Below are 21153 nucleotides of genomic sequence, written 5' to 3' on the forward strand. Positions count from 1 at the left end.
CAGAGACATGGTTGGGGGTGGGCTGAGTCATAATTTTCAGAAAACTTTCGATATTGTATAGATTTGTAGTATTCTCAAAGCAACATTGACATAACGTTGTAAACAATGGATATATATATCCTTCAAGTTATATTTTGTTATAAATATTAACACACCAATACTTTGTATACAATTTTACCAACATTTTTCTATCCTAATAAAAAGCGTCAATGGCTGCAGTTCAGACGGCGTAATAATCTCATTATTATGCACACAGATAACAACGCTGAACATACATTGATCTTTCAATATGATCTTAATTGTGATTTTCATCTTTATAATATTAATACGTCGTGTTCGGAAAAAAACAAAAGAAACTCCGCTAATTGATATTAACTAATTTATTTACGTATAGGTACATGATTATATTTTATTAATACAGATTTAAATAAAAATAATAAAACAATATAGAACGTACCTAATATTAAACATAAGACAAATATAATAAATGGTTCACTTTTAGTTTTATTGAAACTTTATTGCTTCAAGTTTTAAAAAGTTGCACGTGATAATGTGACATCAAGTAAACCGGTGTACGTTTATTCGTATTACTAGCTATAGATATTATATTATATGGCATATGTATACAATAAACCAGAGATCCACATAGTTATGCACTGAACTTACAGTATGGGTTCAGACATCTATACATCCTATTTTTAAACGATGACTAAACAATAACTGGAGTGGGAAATCGCCCCCCTCAAATATTACTTCATGGCCCCTCCCAAATATTTAACTGGATCTCCTGCGAACTCACCCACATATAGGCCATGGGTATCGACAAAAACAGTTCCACACAGACTACAGTACTGCAGTAGTAATGTCCTGAGACCGACCGCGACGAAAGGACAACGTCGGATCCCCAAGTACAATGACACAGTGAACAATTCAATAACTATTTTTGTTATAAGTAGTCAGGGATGATGACTAGTGAGGGGAGGGGAGGGGAGGACACGCATCGAACAAATTTAAAGTATCGTAAATCGGTTGATTACACCCTGCGCATTATGCGTATACACGATGCGCATAGTTCTTATTTTTAAAAACCGTGTTTAGTTGATACTTATCATGTACGTTTATTATACCTAGTTACCTATATAGACTAAAGTAGTTCCTAAACAGTAGTAACTAAAAAGTAAAAAGTATAATAACTATTAACTACCATCAAACTGCGGGTAGCATTAAAAGAAAGCTCACTGCCATGGGTGTAAAAGTGCAATGGTGTATGTGCCCAATTCGCCGAAAACTTGTGTGGCAATAATAGTACATAATCGATATATTATAATCTATAATATAGGTATATATATATATAATAGTATAAATAATAAAATCGTAATTTGTGAACTAATCTTATCATGAGTATATTTTATTAATTTAAAATTGAATACAAACAATATACGAGAAATCAACTCTACATGTTCAAAGTTAATATGGAGAAAAATATTAATTTAACTTAGCTGAAAAAAAGTTTCAATTAATTTAATATTTTTTTAAATTATTATCAGGGTCACACATAACATATATAAGTAAGTACCTAGCAATTTTGTAACTTTAAATCTGTTTTAAATAATATTCAAGCATTTTGTTAACAATATTTACTTTAACAGTAAGTACTATAATATTTCTTAGCTATAGTGGATTAGACAATTACACGTTTGAGCCAACTAAACTATTAAATCATAAATATTTATTTGTTTAGTTTTATTTATGCGTTCATTATATTAACGAATGATGTCACCACTACAACAGATAACAAGTGTAAAAAAATCCTACGAATTTCAGATAAATCCCGACTCACTACTATTCATACCAAATGAATGTTCGACAAAAAAAAATTGCACTATTATGTTTAGGGGAGAGGGAGGGAAAATGGCATCCCCGGATCCACGACCGAATACAACCAACTTAGCGTAATGGGATGAGCTAGTGCCTATAACTGCAACTTCCGGTGCCGTCCATAAGTGTCGATCCTATCCTCGGTCTTCTATATGGTGAATAACTGATTACATACCGAGTACCGGTTGACGCATCGTCCTCGTACGCCGCGCAACCCCATCGGTCTGGCACAGGTCCAAAACGAAAATCGGGCGTGTGCGCGTCGCTGTCGGTACGTATACCGTACTATGATCACTTCGCGTCCGAGAGACGACGCGACTGTACCCCCCATCGTACTATACGTCGCCGAAGAGTGTCCGTCGACGACGACGAATACGCGGCGGGAGCAACAGAATAATAAAAATAAGAATATAAAAACCGGCGGCGTCATGTGTGGTGCAGTTCGTGAGACGTATACTATACGATTACACGTGCGGACGCGGACGTGATAACGCTGTGCTCGCGACTAAGGTTTTTTTTATTTCAGCGTACACACTGTGTAAATACATCACATAATATATTGTATGCATATCACGGTTATATTATTATTGTAGTAGTTAACTTACTGCGGTAAACTGTGGGTCAACGGCGGATCCGACGGCGTCGTGTAGCCGCGCGGTCGCGAAGATACCACGACCTCGGTTCGGGGTTTTTAGTCTGGCGCTTGACGACGACAACAATTGCATCGTACTCGAAATCACTTCACGGGGGGTGGCGGCGGCTGACCGTAAGCGCGTGAACAACAATAATAGGAGACATATTATTATTGCAATCGCTCATCTATCGTCGTCGCGATATTATATAATTGTAATGCCGAAGCCGCGCTGCCGGGCTGTTCGCGAAGAACTGGGGGACCCGGCGGGCACGATATCGGACGCGGCGGCCGCGGGGGTTTATTTCAAGACCTAGCACTAACCAATTTATTTATACAAAAGTTAAGTATAGCGCATTAGCGTCTACATGTATACAGTATAGCGGTCGGTGCATGTTCCGCCATGGGGTATAGGAGGACACGAATATAACCCGTCGGCGTGCGGTTTTATTTCTGTCCGTATACACACCGCGCGCGCCTCGTCGCGGCCGCGTCGTATATAATATATATTTATAAAGATCGCCGACGTCCGCCGGTCGAACGGATGAGAGTGTCGCCGCCGCCGCCGCTGCCGCCATCGCGTTTTCGATCAACACTTTTCGACGGTGGCGATTCCGTCTTCGAACTACCCCGGAACCTAAACCATCACCCCAAACACCACGGCCACCGTCGCCGACCCTGTGACATTAATCGCTCGCCACTGCCGCTGACCGGTCATATAGATTATAGGGGACATGGGTTTTGTTTTATACCGCAACTCCACGACGCGCAGTGCTATACGCGTGTACCGAGTTGTACGTGAGTATACGACGTGTGCGCTGGCGAGCAGATGTCTTTGGGGGCACGTGTCAACACACTGCACGCCGCGTATTATTTACCACTGTCCCGGCCGTACTTGTAGCATTATAGTGTAGCGGCGGCGGTGAAACGACGCGGGGCCGCGGCGGTGGTGGTCGCGGGCACACATGTGACTTGGTGGTTTACGGGCGGCGGCGGCGACAACGACGACGTGGGTCGCGGCCGTGGTCGTCTCGGCGGGAGGAAACACATGGATTGCGCGCGATGCCAGCAACACCTGTTGGGACTCGGGCGATTGTTACCATCGCGGCGCGGAGAGGTCAACGGGCTCGCCAAACTGTGTTATCCACCGCCGCCGACTCTGCCACGCAAACTTTGTATGCACAAACAACGTGTCTTGCACTCAACGACCCTGTTGTATATATAGGCGATTCTGGAATCACTGCAGTTGTCTACTGCACGTCAAACTTTTTATACATTGTGTTATAATCTATAGATGCACATTTTACCGTCTATCTCATTTCCCTGTAGTTACACTACTCTTGTAGAGCCTATTTTATTCGGCAACAATTAATACTATATAGGTATATAATAGTAACAGATAATTATATAATATTATATATATAATGGTAAAATTTAAAGTTGGGTTTTTTGATATTTGCTTGAAAATGCAGCTATCAACGTTTAAGTTTGGTCGTAGAGTTACGTCAGCAGCGTGTTAAGTCGTTTGGTGGTATGAAGCCCCTCTACGTGCCACTTTTGGGGTGGTAGTGCGGGGGTTGCCAAGTAAAATAGCTGTTCGAACTGTAGGCTGTTATAGTTGGCAAGTAAGGTCTTGTAGTATAATTCGAATATAATAAATGTTTACAATTTTAATGCTTTAAGAGTTTTTATAGCAAACTTACAATTTTAATAAATTAGGAAAACATAAAATCTTACATAATAAGTATTAGGTAGAAAATGAAATCTTACATAATAGGTTATAGGTACCTACGTATTTACTTATTTTAATCACAAATTTACTAAAACTGCAGGGAGCCTTTACTGTTTAGCCCACTATACGTTAAGTAACCAGCAGACAATTTTAAATACCATTGTAAATTAATTTTTTTGAAATCCGAAATGTTGGTACCTTATATAGTACATAGATATATAGATGATAGTACATGGTAGATAAGATTTAGTTGAGTATAAAAAGATAAAATAGATGTTTAGATGTTTTATAGACTTTATAGTGAACGTCATTAATTAGCACATCATTCATAAGTTCACTATAGTGTATTATATCAAAGTGTATTAGTGTATTATATTTATCATATTATTTTAATAAATACCTGCTTAAAAATATATTGCCATAGTTTTGCGTTATAATATATTTTGTTATTTGCTAATTTTCAAAACAAAATTATAGTATAAAATCCTCCTCTCGTCCTTCTCTAGTCTTATACGGAACGCTTGAAGCTTAAGTGTTAAATTAGGTTTACTATAATATGTTCATATTGTTGTATTAAAATTATTATTAATAAATAATAATAATCCATTTGTGAAAGGTTTTTACAACAGTGGTAATTGTGGTACCTATAGTTATTAAATTATACGTATTATAATATAATACTTAATAATAATGTTTAATATTAATGTAAATTTATTTGAATTCAATTGTAAATGTTAAACACTTTGAATACACATTTTATTCAGTCTATGCAATTTTACAACTTTCACAAATTGTTTTGAAAAAGATTTTTTTAGAAATATTAATAATAGTATATAATATACTATAATTTATTAATTACGAATCATTAATATTTACTGACCAATAATTATACATATAGTAGCTGAATATCGCAAATTCACCTGAAGTGCCGTTTTTTTTGTGGCAATTCCTATATAGTATTCAATTTCATTTGGTATTCCAAACTATGCTAAAATGTTGTCTGTATAGCTACATTAATTAATGGTTACAGTAACCATTTTTATGGTTACTGCAACCAAATATTTTTTTCCGTGTACCTACTCTATATATTATTATGTCTATCTCAGTTTTGGTGTATTTACCTCAGATCGCGGACAAATCGTCAGTGTACCTAGATTTGGGAAATAATTCAACCTATAGATGAGGCTAGATGAGATCGCTGGCTTCAACGTGTTTCAAACTACTTACCTACTCTCTAAACTTTTCTGACATCTCTAAAAACAATCTCTGAGATTTTCGTTAAATTCAATTGAGTAGTTTTTGCGTATTTAAGCTACACACATACATTTGGTTTTAAGATATAGTTTCTTTATTTGATGACATAATAGCGCGACAATTTGATGCATACTGCATGATACATGTCGAGTAACCAATGGCAACTATTTACATACAAAAAAATAAATATACTAATTTCTATCATTAGTATAATAATCTGCAACCAATGGCAACCATTTATGAGCAAAAAAAAGTTTTGATTTCCCCATGAATCTCAAGATCACAATTTGACCACCTCTTTAAAATACAAATATCGGAAAATTCTTTCTTATATAATTGCTCATCTAGATCATTAGAGGAACCACTATTCCAAATATCGAGATCACACGTTTTGTTGTTTTTTGAGATTTAACGATGAATGACTGAATAAGTGAGAAGTATTGTATTATATATAATATATAGATAAATTAAAAAAATAATTCTCAATATCTGGAAAAACGAATGGAAAACTTCTAACACCAAATTAAATGAAATTAAAAACCACATTCTCCCTTGGCCAAACAACACACTCACCAGAAAAGAAGAAGTAGTTATCAATAGGCTCAGAATAGGCCACACTAGATTAACCAACGCCTTCCTAATGAAGAAAGAAGACCCACCCATGTGCCCGACTTGCAACGATCCCATGACAGTTAAACACATCCTCACCGACTGCAGAAAGTACGAATTACAACGTCAAAAATTCAATCTAACTCACCATCTCGCTGAAAACCTCAACATCGATACAACCAACGTTCTCAAATTCCTAAGGGATACAGAACTTCATAAAGAAATTTAATATATATTATAAGTATAATGTACCTACCATATTTAATGTAACTTTTCTATTATTAATATTAATACTATATAATATTTTTTTGTAGCCAATGGGTCCATAGTTGCCGAGGCATTTGTCATAATAAAAAAAAATATATATATAGATTTAAAAATGCCTTTGCGGCGCATTGACTAAAATATTATTCATTAGTCATTACTAAATACCAACAATATTTTTATTCACTTTCTGAACTTAATATAATATATATATTTACTAAAATAATATAATGTTATATAATCGATGATACTATTGGCTCAATATGTAAATTTCGTCATTTATATTAAAATAATTGTTAAATTGTTTCGTTTAAAATTATGGCTTTTAAGCATCGAAACAAGTAGATTAAGCGCTGTGCTTTTAAAACAATATTTCAATTATTTTAGTTTGTTGTTTGTATTAAAGTTTATAATAATATCGCTCTATATCTTTTAGAGTCTATATTTACTTAATACATAAATATTTAAATACATATATTTGTAAGTATAATAATATAATGTTAATCACAATATTATATAATGTATATATATAAATGATTTATAATTGTTTCTGGTTTCTCTAGTTTTTCAATATTATATGCTACATAATAATTACCAATGTTGTAAGTTCTTACATATTTTTTAATGTAGATTGTTTGTCTATATATTGTAGTATACAGCTAAATCTGACACTATAACTTATTTAAATTATTAATTCACATTTCAGTATGTAATTTGTATGTCAATATTTAAAAAAATTAACATCTAGGCGTATTAATTAAATATTTTATTATTATTGAATATGATAGTAAGTATATTATAGTAGATTATCATGAACACATTCCTATAATTTTAATGTTAAGAAATAGGAATGACATATTGATAGCAATTCAGAGACGCCCATTAATCGTCAACTGAAGGCTATAGTTTAAGAAAGAAAGAAGAAAGAAAAAAGATTAGGTATACGGATAAACGACTATTTTTAACAAAATAAAATTTTAATTTAGGTATGCAATTTGTGACTTAGGAACAAGAAGTTCAACTGATGTTGAAATAAGATTATATGAAAAGCAAGCAGATTTTAGTGAACTTCAAGTAGACATTTTGAAGTGCGTAAATGCGACGATATATAGTAATGCGGAGTGTTTGGGTTATCCCTACAGCCGAGTTCAAACCCTTCCTAATTGTACCGTTCATAAAATGGTGTCCACAGTGAATGATATACATTATACATTATACATACCTACGAAGCGTCGATAATGTTTAAGTTTTTAGGAACAAGTTTCCTTTACCATGGTGCATACCCCTCGGGAAATTAAAAAAAAATGATGGAACTTAGGTAGTTCATCGAGTTAAAAACAATGGTGCAATTAAAAATTATCGCTTATTTCCGGGTACGGTATAAAAACTTTTTTTTAGAAGAAAATAGACATTGGAGGTAAATGGTATCTCATTATTTGGAGGAATAAAATAACACTGCAGCCTTCGGGTGAAATGACACCCAGTCTGTATCCTGCTATAATTTTATTTTACAATTATATTTAATTCAAAATTAAAAAGCAATGAGATATATTATGCACCATCCCTTCCCGGGTTTCCTCCCTCTTCATGAGCACGTCACTGCTGTTTAAACAATACACAGAAGCCACGTGCGCACTACTGAAATCTATATTGCACGTGTTATTAATGCGTGGTCGTGCAGGTGATATACACTATAATTCTACGTGGAAAGAGAGGGAGGTTAAAATATAATTTTACATGGTTCAATTAATTATCTGATTTTAAATTATCGATCGTAATACTTAGAAAAACAAGGATAAATCAATTACAGGTAAAAATGATATGAACGTTTTCTTGTTATATAAGAATTAAATATTGTAATGTTTTGAAGGGTTGTAAGAAGATATTTTAGTATTATGCAATATATCTCTCCATATATATTCATATTTCATACTGTGTTGACATTTAGTTGATTACAAAACTAAAATTTTGTTAATTGTATAAATATTAAATAGTTTATAGAATATACCAGTATCACACTCAATAAAAATGACACTATAGTTTTCATAATAATATTATATTTTTCAATAGTAGTGACATAATATTGTGGACGTGGGACGTCGTATCTTATAGGTACCTTGACGCACCGTCACGGCCCTCGTAATCTTCGGAAAATGCGCTGACAATTATTTAAAATTAAATAATTGAAATGTACAAAACTCGTTTCATTTAAATGTCATCGGCACGCTATACCGCACCTGTTGTACATAAAATATATTCCCCTCTGATTCCCAAACCGCAGCCATTTGTTTCCTTCAATAATGAGATACCATTTTTCTCCACTGTATATTTCCCCCCAAAAAAGAATTAAGAATATAAAATAAAAAATATATATTATAAAACATATACCTTTGAATTATTAACATTTATAAATAAAATAAAATATGTATGTATCTAAGTAAGGCTTAATCAAAGTTACGACGTTACGATGTTGTCAACTGTTGTCTGTTATTGTCACTTTATAATACGGTACACAACACTGCATCAATACTGGTGCCGTCACGTATATCAGCCGAATATTTTAATATTTAAAGAAATATGGACATAATTTTAGTCCAAAAAAATATTTGGAGGAAAATGGAGAATGGAATAAATCTGACCCACTATTACCACTATTTTAGTTACTAACTTAATTATAATACTTTTCCACTAATCTACAGCTCGATACCTATTTAAGGGTTGTTACGGTTTTGTAAATCAACGAAAATTACTTCACAGGAAAAACTCTTACGCCTTGTAGAATAGTCGGTTTTAGTTAATTTTTTTTATTTAAATGAAGAAAATATTTTTCAGGTGAAATCAAAGGCCGAATTTTCAATTTGCTTTAAATAGTGGTAGAAAAATACGTTTGAAAAAGAACAGATATTTATATTTTAGCTTCAATAATTATAGATTTGAAAATTGGTATACTATATTGTACTAAAAAATAATTTTAAAAAAGTTGATCACGACACTAGTTTAAAGTTAGTAACTACCTAGTTAGTACCTAAGTATAAAGTATAAACTTATGCTTTGTCAAACATATAGGAACAGGAATTCAATAGTATATATATATATATACACCTATACAGCTTCGTGTACATAAAATGACTATATAGGAACAAAGCAATCTACATATTAGTGCAATGCAACATAAAAAAATAACCTTCAAAAAATTTAATTTGTGCCCGGTAGGTAGGTACCTAATATTTTATAATTAATAATCATGTTATAATTGTAAATATTAACATTGTAGAAAATATGTAGAAAAACTTCCAAAGATATCACATAATATACATATTATGATTATAATATATATAAATATTGTATATTCTATACACGTCAATACACTATTACTTTATACGTGATAATTTATAAGTAAAATAGAAATCCTCAAATTGCTTAAGAACTCTTAAAGCGAATTTTCAATGCACATATATACAAATATGTATTATGTACTTCTTCAGATTTCTACTATAACTACTACTAGATACTATTATACTAGATATACTACTGTAATACTATAATACTACTTCCAAAGACATTCACCAACAATCCACGTAATTGATTATCGTCCAAATAAATCCTTGAACTGACTTTGCATGGGAATCGATCCGATAATACATTAAAACATTACAATGGCCATTACTATCGTATATACTTTCAAGGCAATATCATCAGCAACTCAAAGTAAATTAATACTGAAATTATGAGAGCGAAAAGGAAGAATTTTAATTTTAAAATGTGTCTAATACTTTTAATAATGCAATAATCGTCCCAAGTCCATATTTGCGTCTACAATACTAATTGATCAATTAACCAATATTGTTCTAATTACGTATAAGTCATATTAGCATTATACCTAATAGTAGGTTTTTACAAGGTCCATGGATTTATATTATAACACAGGTAATAGCTATATATATAATATATATACTATATAACTACTGTCTATAATAAACTATAGCAGTGTAAAGGTAAAACAATAACATAATTGTATGAATCTTAATGGATAGGTGTATAGAAGAATTAACTATTATTAAGTGATTTTATATTTTCATTCAATATATTATTACCTTATTGTAAATAATAATTTCTTTAAACGTAAATAACAGCGAATAATATATCGTTAAGTATATCAGTATATTATGAATAAAGACTTACCACATTGTGTTGAAACTTCATACTTCTATTGATACCTAAAAAAATTAGAATAAAAAACGTTAAAAATAAATAAGTAATAATAACGATTAAATACTATATTTCATTAATTTTAAAATAACTAATAAGTTACTTTATAAAAATAATTTCATATTATAATCATATGGAGTTTGATAAATATAATATGAATACGAATCTTAATAGTACAGAGAAGTCTAGGTACTCAGCACTGTATCGAGTGTATAGGTGCTCTATACAATAGAGTTGTATATTAGTAAGAATACTTTTAGTGTCAGCTTTAAGAAGTACTCGAACTCTACAGTGGAAAGCTGCTGCTTCATAGAAATTTAAATTTAAACAAGGTTCCACATTAATAGGTTCTATATAAATTACTTTATTCACAATAATATCATCAAATATACTTGGTAATATCATAGGCTGACGGACCGTTTTCGCTCAGAATCGTTTTTCTTATACAATGATATTATATCATTGAATTCAAATTTAACACCATCCATTACAGTGACCCACTTGTAACCTACTGTATAGCAGAACGAAATCCACTTACCCACCTTTTTTTCAATTATTTATTATTCATATAATTTATATAATTTTTTTCATACGTTTAAACTAGTATAAATTTTTTTTTTTGTCAGGTCTTTCTGCTACACCCACTATACAGGGAGATTTATTAAGCATGCTCACCTTCTTTTATGCTTTTGATTAAATATTTGAAAATATGATTTTTAGATATACTTAAAAATTCAAAAAATCAGAATTTGCATAAATGTATTATTAAAGGAAAAAATGAGGATGAGCATGCTTAAAAAATAACCCTGTATATACAGTTTGATTTTAAATTCAAAGCGGAGCTATATTTGTTTTCCATTGAAATGGGCTTTTATTTATTAAAATATACCTATTTCTAGAGATGAAAAAAAAATTCCACATGTTTTATTCGATACTTTCTATATTAATTAGTTTAGTATACAATAATTGTAGAGAATTAGTTGCTATTCCAAATGGTCACACAAGTATAAAAATGGTCACTTGCAGTATTATTGGGGCGAGCAAAAACTCGCTTTAAATAAGTTTGACACCAAAAACACATTGCTTTAATATAATATCAAAATATTTAAGCTTTGGCAGTTATGCAATGCTTTAATTTTGTATAAGACCCTCCCTGGTTCACAATACGTTATACTATTACCACTACCACCACAAACACCCTCCTTGTTTTGACAAAATAAAACAATAATAAAAAAAACCAGCCAGACGTGGTGAGAAAGGCATCCAATTAAGTTTAATCTACATAATATTTTTCCTGTTCAGTAGACTCTCATAGCAATTAACAAAATGTTGTAATATAATAAATACATTGAAACATATATGAATTACAATACTTTAAATAAAATAGTTTTATTACTTATAAGCCGTACCTAACGAGTTTCAAGGGTAAAACGACTACACGTGTATAAGTAAACACTTAGACACTGTTTGCCAACATTATAATAATATGATGCATAAAGCATTCATAACATTTGTAAAATAATTTTTATTGGTCATGGTGTTATACTATTAAACATACGGCAATATGATTACCGGCGTACTGCAGGTTATGCATATTACATATTAAATGATATATTATTAATTTAATTAAGTACATTCACTAGGTTAAGTTAAAGGGTGTCGCGTGCTATATTGACTTTTTTCAACGGTACCTTTTCCGACGAGTGCTGAATCCGACCATTTTAGAGAAAAAACTTATAAATTAAATTGGATGCTATAATCCAATACCAAGATCGTACCCGTTTTCTTATGTTGTCTCCAATATTACACACGTACGACATACCAAATTTTCGTTCACTAGTTTCAATAGTGTGATGTTAGTTTTTATATCAGAGTGAATTGCTACATTATAAAATTTTTAGATAAGAACATTGTATTGAACATTTATTGTACTTAAGCGTTTGCTTTTATTCGATATTTTAATTTTCAAGCCAGATTAATTGTTGATATTTCACATGCCATTTCTTGCTTAAAAATGAAAAAAATCGAAAAACCGCCATCGCTTAAGCACAGATAATGTTCTTACCTAAAAGTTTGATAATAGGTCAATTCATTTTATTATCAAAAATAACAACACACTATTGAAACTAGTGAACAAACATTTGATATGTCGTACGTTGTAAGACGGAGATAAATAATGCATGGGTAGCGTCCTCTTAAGTTAAATTTAATTGTATTTATCGATGTTTTTGTAACAAAAATACTTATATGTAATAAGTGGTATTTTTTTTTAATATCGACGCACAAAGGTACCTATGTTAAAACATTCAAAATAATTGGTTGAATCAATACAAAGTTTTATCGTCTGCAGTCATCGATCACGACAAAGGTAATGCAGGGAACTAAGCAACAACTAGACTATAATTCTACGGCAACAATATTTCATGAAAGAAACGATTTGGTTTTATTTATTTTAAGCGAGGTTATAATATTAATATAAGATGTAACCAATAGTTTATGTTTTGTAAGGACCGTGGTATAGATTTCAGTATAAATAATAATTGTTATATTAAAGTAAAATAAGAATAAAAAAATGAAATTACGGCAAAGGTAATTCACAATGTATACAACAATCACACTATTCTACGAAAACAATTTCATGAAATAAAAATGTTTACGCGTCATGCAAGGAGGTTATAATTATAATATGAATATAAGAGTAACCAAAAGATTATGTTTTGTAAGGACCGCCACCGTGGTATATTTTTCAGTGTCTGGTTGTGCAGAGCTAGGGTACGTCATACCATAGAACAATATAGAAGCGAAACTCGATCAGCTGATTGGGGTCTTGGTTACCTATGATCTGAAGTCTGAACCTATGAAAACCATGAAAACGGTTCCACGCACCAATATGATGTTAGACCCATGGTTACCAATATTATGAAAACGTTTCCATTAAGCGGGATACGCTACGCGGGGTCGGCTTGTTTACCATTCCCTATTTCACGTATGCCACGTCCCCCTGGACACCGTGTTCAAGGCCACAATCGCCCGATCGGCCAATTCACGGAGTTTCATAGGTTAGTTTCATAGGAGTTTAAACCCCTGGTCATACGTGCGTGATTTGTGCGCCCAGCACTTTTGGTGATTTTCATTTTACCGCCCGGCACGTTTGGGGATTTCCACTTTACCACCAGCTGGATGGAAAAAGACGCTTTCCAACGCTTCAACCGCTATCAAAAACCAAACTTTTGGTGCAGGCGTGACAAAATAGTATATTGTGTGACAAGGGCGGGAAGTGAGCTATTCAAGTCGCGGGAGACGTGTGCGCATTTCGCCCAAGACATAGATTGCCTACCCGCACGAGCCACACATACTATTTTTTGTCACGCCTCTTATGTTCATCGATCACGCAAAGGTAATGCAAGTATCTATGCAACAACTATAGACTATATTCTACAAAAACAATATTTCATGAAAGAAACAATTTGGCTTTATTAGTTTCATGCGTCATGCATGGAGGTTATAATATGAATGCAAGATGTAACCAAAAGTGTATGTTTATAGAAAGGACCGTGGTATAGATTTCAGCGTCTGGTTATGCAGGGGATACGTGCGTGATATGTGCGCCCAGCACTTTTGGGGATTTCCACTTTACCACCCGGCATTATTAGGGATACCCACTTTACCGCCCGCTGGACGGAAAAAGGTCGTTTTCCAACGTTTCAACGTAATCGAAAACTAAATTTTCGGTGCAGGCGTGACGAAAAAATTTTTACAAACATTAATACCTTTCCATGTGGATCATTTAGAAAAATCGTTAGGGAATAATACTTGGCTGAGAACAATGTATTATTAAATTTCTAACAGGCAACTGTAGAAAGTAGAGCTAAATATAATATGAAACAAATACTCTCAACCAGTGGCGTATCCGGAGGGTTGGTTAGTTGTTGTACCCATAGATAATATAAGAATGGATAGGACATGCCTATACCAGTTTCATATGGGGCCGTGTGCTTTTTTGGGGAAGAGAGAACGTTAAGAGAGAAAGACGATATGGGGCTTTTTTTAAGGTTATGTCCAAATCTGTTTACAATATTTGTCAATTTCAAATTTGTATTTTGATTGTTGTGCCTGAAAATGGAAATTGGAATACTCAAATTACTCTAAACTTTGCGTACATAATTAATTGTAATTAGAATATAGAATAATATAGATCGTTAATTATTACTAATTAATCATTAGGTAATGTTATTTATTATCATTTATCAATTATCATATCAATTTTTGGGCATTGGCCCCATATAACATTAAAAACGTATCACTAAATTTTCTACTGATGAGTTCTTATGTCCTATCATTCTTATATTATGGTTGTACTCCCCCGAAAATTGTTAAATAATAATATTTTCATTAATTAATTGTTTTTAAAATCCCTAAAAATCCTCATGAAATCATAGCTCCGTTGAATTAAAAATATAACTGTTAATTAATATTTCTGATTGGTGTTTGGTGTATTTGAAGTAGTACATATTACCTATATTTACCAAAAATCCAATTATCTTTTACGTGGGAGTTAAAAGCAATATACCTACAAGTCAATAGAATAAAATAATTTATTATGAAGAAAATCTAATAAATATTTAAAAGATGCCTAAGTTTGTTAGTTTTTATGATATACAATTGTAATTTCATGAAACATTTGAAAAATACATACATTTTAAATTGTTTAAATGACAATTGAACATTTAAAACCAATGTGAACATTTAATATTGTATATTTGTATTGTAGAATATCAATTATCTATAATATTGATAACTTTATTAAATATTAATAATGGTAATTTATTTTAAGTTATTACCAATTTTTGGATACAAATATTATTAGGTATTTTATGAACTCAAATGTAAACATTAAACATGTTATTATTATTTATAACAATACTAAAGAGATAATTTAAAATTGTACAGTTACAATTTCTAATTTTCGCCTTATTATATATTGCAAATGATCGTCATTCGCCAGTTAAATGTTTTTAATTTAATTCACTCTATAGTCTATATGTTTATAATATCTTCATAATACTTAATATTCAAGTGTGAAGTGTTATTGCATATTAATCAAATAATAAATCTTAAGTCAAATAATATTATTACCAAAACACGTTTACAGTAAAATGTCTAAGTCAAATTGACTTACTAGATAATATAACTATATAGATATAGTTACCTACTGAAATTGTTACAAAGATAAGAATACTCATATTTTAAATATCTCCTTTGTATTAATTATGCCGGTAAATAGGAAATTATTTATTTCATATATATATATACAATATACATGTATATAATTATAATATAGGTATTTTAGTGTTTAAATTCTGTACTAAATGTTTATATGTGTTCTTAATATGTATTATTTTATCAACATATTAAGGTACTCTTGTCTATTATATAAAATATCGAATTAAAGTGTACACTGTATATTATACTTATGCATAACATCTATACTTATGTTTTTTATTTTTATTGTGAACCACGGCATCTCAGGCGATTTGGGCAAATCATTTTTAGGTAAATGTCTGTTGGTATCACTTTTGAATATGTACCTAGGTGGCATAATAATAATAAGAGATTTATCATTCAATTTGAATTATTAAACTATTTTTTCAGTTGTTTATGTATTACGTAATCTCCATATTGTGTAGTACAACTACTGTAGTATGCTTCTTAGATATTATACTACTACTCAACTACTAGTATATGTTAATAAAATAATAAATTTAATAATAATCTTATAATCATATAATGCATGAGTATGCAGTATGCATTATTTAAATATTATTTTTTAAAAAAATAGTCATGATACGTATTTTACTATACAAAAATAAATCTAATGTTTTTAAATATTTATTTGAATTTTTTTTATTTTTTTTTATTATTATTATTAGTAGTAGATAATAAGCTTAACAACAAATATGGTTATTATATTATTATTTAAATATTGTAAGCTTTATTAACTAATTCAGTATTTTTCTTTTTAAGTTACAAGATTAATGGATTATTAGGCTTCATTTTCAGACCAATTTATTACATATTTTCAAATTAATAATTATACAGATGATTAAAAATTAACATAATAAAATATAAAATAATGGAAAATTGTTCAATTTAATAGACGAAGAACGTAAGTTATGAGGTTTTTTTTTATTAATACTCATTAACAGACAACAGTTATAATTTTTTAAAGGGTATTATAATATTTATTTAGTACTAAAATTTACAATAAAGTTGGCAAACTTTACTCAAACAAATTCATTATTCTACGTAAGTTTTAAAATGCACAATTTTCAGTTACCTCAAAACTTTATTTTGTTTGTGTTCATTTTACACAAGTAGGAATTTCGGTTTTTATATTATGTTATATACTTTATTAATACATTATTAATAGTAAGTTTGATTTTTAGGTTTTATGTTAAAGTAGGTAAATTGGTTTTTTTTATGAATTTTCAGAATATTAAATAACATTATACATTTTTAATTATAAAAGAAACACATCTTGATATAAGACTATAGGCATTCAATACTACATATATGTACTTATGTTATGTACTTGTGGTTCATGTAGTGAAAATTATAGTTTTCTTTATTATTTAAAATATATTATAAACTACTACATTAATACCTACATATTTTTATCCAATTCGGAGCGTATAAGTATGTGTGACTTTTGAAGAAATATTCAAATAATTAATCGAATGGCTCAGCTGCAAAAATAGCTGGTACCTACCTGTACAAGTAATAAACTCACGTTCGAACAATTGTGTGATTATAACTAACTGGCAACTTTTGTACTTCGCACTACCTTTCACTGGGATATGAACTAAACACTAATTAATTCTTATCAACGTTCATTTGTGCTGATGAAGTTATATGACTACATGTCTACATGTACAATATGAATAAAACGTATGCGAAACAACAATATTTTGAATAAAAGTCTATATTATTCAATCTTCCATTGCATCTCTATGCAGTTTGACTGATATATAAATTTAATAATTAGCTTAATATGTATTAAGCTTATATGAATAGGCTTGCCAATCGGTTATAACTTATGATAAAAGTATAACCACAACTCACAAGTGAGATTCCAGAATGTTTCTAATAACATGACCTATTAACCACGTGTTTCACAAAGGTTATTTTAAAATGGCGTACAATATTTTACTTTCGTCTTGTATCAGATTACATTGGTAAAAATAACATTTTACAGTGTACCTTTAAAATAGATAATACATCAATAAAAATATTAAACTGAAAATGTTATTTAAATTAATTTAAAAGATATGTCGGCACCTACATATCGGTGTGTGGCCTCTTTAACAACTATACACAGATAAAATATGTCCATATACATTATATTATAAGTTATACCTAATAGTATTATTAATTTCAAAAATCGTAATGGATTTGTATGAGCGTTTGGTTTTCCCATTTAGTTGTTTCATGAACTCAAACGCATACATGCTACAATATAATATTATACTAGGTTATTTGCCCAAACTCACCAACGACATTTCATCCGTTAATAATGTAAATTATAAAAAGGTATAGGTACACTTTAAAACTATATATAATCAAATTCTTTGATTTTTATACCATTTAGGATTATTCTATGATGATACTAACTTCTTTCTTTCTAACACAAGACGTGGTGTCCGTGGCGTGATAGACGAGAGAGTACAGTAATATAGCTTCAAGGAAGTTTTTTTAAAATTATATGGAGAGGAGATCCGTGGACTGTGGGCAATTTCTAACGGAAGAGATGACAACAATTATTGTCTGGTAATGTGTTAGAGCAGTGACCTAAGGTCCGCCAAGCTAATTGACGTTTTGAAAATATATTAGTTTTTATTGTTTTTAATATAATAATCACTAAAAATAATTCTTATACATCTTCAATTTCATCTCTATCCCTATCTAAAAAAATTTGGCCCATGATGCCAAAGCATCACCGAATTGGCTTTGGCCAGCCGTAAAGAAAAGTTAGAGACCGGCCCTGTTTTAGAATCAAAATTATAAATAAGAGGGTTTGGGTGATTGTGGATATTTTTATGAAATTGCTCAAAGTAATTGGATGCCAATATACAGATTATAAACATTTGAATGATGAAATCGTTGTGTAGCGTGTATTTTCTAACGCACATAGCTTTAGCTATAGGTACGAATTGAAGGTTTCGTAATTTATTAGTCCTATCATTATAAGAATTAATCCTATCATTATAAGAAAATAAAAGCAAAATATGAAATTTTAGTTATTAGATTCAAAATAATTTGTCCTGGCTAAATATTTTTATTTTTTCAATGATAATAATTCAGTATAGGTCGTAGTACCCTTAATCCGATATCGGCCATTATTCAGTGTAGTTGTTTGTATTTACAAACATAAAATAAATTATTCTACATTACTATATTATTCTACTTTAATACAAATAATACGTAAAGTTTAGTATTTTTTTAGATTCTGAGCGGAGCGAAGAATGTATTGATTTTACTTTGATGTGTGTTTTTTTTTTTTTATTTTTGTGTCTGTTATCACCTTTTAGGACAGTAAAAATGCTGGGATTTTCTTCAAAAGTAACTTTTCTGAAAGGAAAGTGAATCTAGTTGGTACTTTGGGGGGTCGAAAGAAAAAATTTGCCAGTAGTTTACAAAATCGACGTGAAAAACAAAAGAAAAATTAAGGAAAAACGGGAATTTTTACGCAAAATCTGTTTTCGAAAAAATCGATAGTTTTTTTTTCTATAATTGTCAATACAATTTGTTGGGTAAAAAAGCGTAAAAATGTAATATAAGGCTCCTGATATATCGTTTTAATAGCAGTTGAAAAATATTAAAAATACATAGGCACAATTTTTTTTTTATAAGTATTTAAAGTTCAAATTTTGACAAGATTTATCAAATTTAAAATTTAATAATTATTTTGTAATTAAAAATACCATTTATACACCATCCATATTTAACACCATCCATTACAGTGACCCACTCATAATCTACTGTACAGCAGAGCGACATCCACTTGCCCACTTTTTTTATTTGTCAAGTTAACATTTTATTATCAAGTGTGCCTAATATTAATTATTATGTATATTTGTATTACTGTTCATAAGAATAATGTGATTGCTGTAATGTAATAATGGACATAAACCTCAAAGATTTTTTTTAAAGAAAACTCTAGTATGATTCAATAATTTTTGAAACTATATATTATAAATTGTGGTAAATTCTTTAAAATTGTCAATGTTAAATCATATTTGTATAGGTTTCATGTTTAGTCTTTGCTGTGACTACCTATAGGTAAAGTAAACTGTAACTAGTAACATCAGGGCTCCTTGTTGCGTGCTTCTGTGCTTTCTTCACTATTCATCCCTACCGCCCAACGACCTTACAAATAGTTCCGGTATTATTTAAGGCAAATTCTTTTCTTTCTTCTCGAGTTAATATTTACAAATTAAAAACTTAGTATAATCTCTATAAATAAAATTGGAATGATGTATATAGCAGTATTTAACAGAAAGAATGTATACACAATATTGTATAACAAATAAATATTTTTAATACATTTTCGTAAATTATTAGTTTTTAACACAAAATTTACTTTTGATTAAGGTCTGATTATATTGAATACATTTTTAATTTATTGTAAATTATTATTGACTACTCAATGATATTATGTTATTATATAATATATTTATGCAATCGAAAATAAAAATCAAAGTTTACCTACATTTTTTCTGAGTCCATTATTTATTTTAGAAGGAGACTAGGAGTGTTCTAAAGGTTTCAAGTAGACCTGTAACCGCTATCGATATATAGTAAATATATGTGTATATGACACTACCTAGGTACGTCTTGTTGGTATTTGTTACAAGATATTATATATTATTTATATTTTAATCACCTCAAAAATCTTGATGTGCTTTTCGCAAGGTCCAGACAGGGTCAACTGTTCTTAATTGTTGAGTATGCTTACTCAAACTGTTTAAATCGAAATTATCCATCAGTTTAAATAATAAAAACTCATGTAGGGCAAGACGGTTAAGTTATTACGTCTAGTTTTTTTCATATTTGTCTAGAAAGGTTGCAATTAGATTTATCCAAAAATATGTTTCATATAACACTATAGTTGGCTATATTCGAAATTGCATTTTGCATATTTTATCATAAATGTACTTATATAAATGCGTATTAAAGTATATATTAGAAAAATTAAAAAAATATTTTGCAATTTGTCTATACAGTATACATAGTGAAGATTTGTTTGGGTTTGGTCGGACGAGTTTGGACAAAGAAAAACACATTTGAAGAAATGTCTGTATACAAATAATAATTTTACTAGGTATTCCAAAATCGTATCCGGTCAATGACAGAACCGATAACACCGGGTTTGGAAATAAATTGTAGTTGTCCGTCATAATACGATGTAAATGATGAAGAAATAAATTAATTTTTAATGCATTTTAATAAAAATAATTTTCATTTAATTAGCATTTTCAAAATACATTTTTTCTTATAAATACAATTTATTATATTT

At 30.4% G+C, this 21153-nt stretch overlaps 1 protein-coding gene across 2 annotated transcripts in view; it reads right to left on the reverse strand.

The window, feature by feature from the left end:
* LOC132942561 (myocyte-specific enhancer factor 2-like) overlaps nucleotides 1-21153 on the reverse strand; it is an 85550-nt gene that overhangs the window by 55575 nt on the left and 8822 nt on the right. The window contains exon 2 of one of the 2 annotated variants that reach the window (XM_061011100.1): nucleotides 10551-10585. The gene's annotated coding sequence lies outside the window, so the exon portion shown is untranslated. Of the gene's footprint in view, nucleotides 1-2483; nucleotides 2722-10550; nucleotides 10586-21153 lie in introns of those variants that run through there. The other variant, XM_061011101.1, reaches the window with a different exon arrangement.

The sequence above is a fragment of the Metopolophium dirhodum genome, chromosome 4, assembly GCF_019925205.1.
Source record: "Metopolophium dirhodum isolate CAU chromosome 4, ASM1992520v1, whole genome shotgun sequence".
NCBI classification, from domain to species: Eukaryota; Metazoa; Arthropoda; class Insecta; order Hemiptera; family Aphididae; genus Metopolophium; species Metopolophium dirhodum.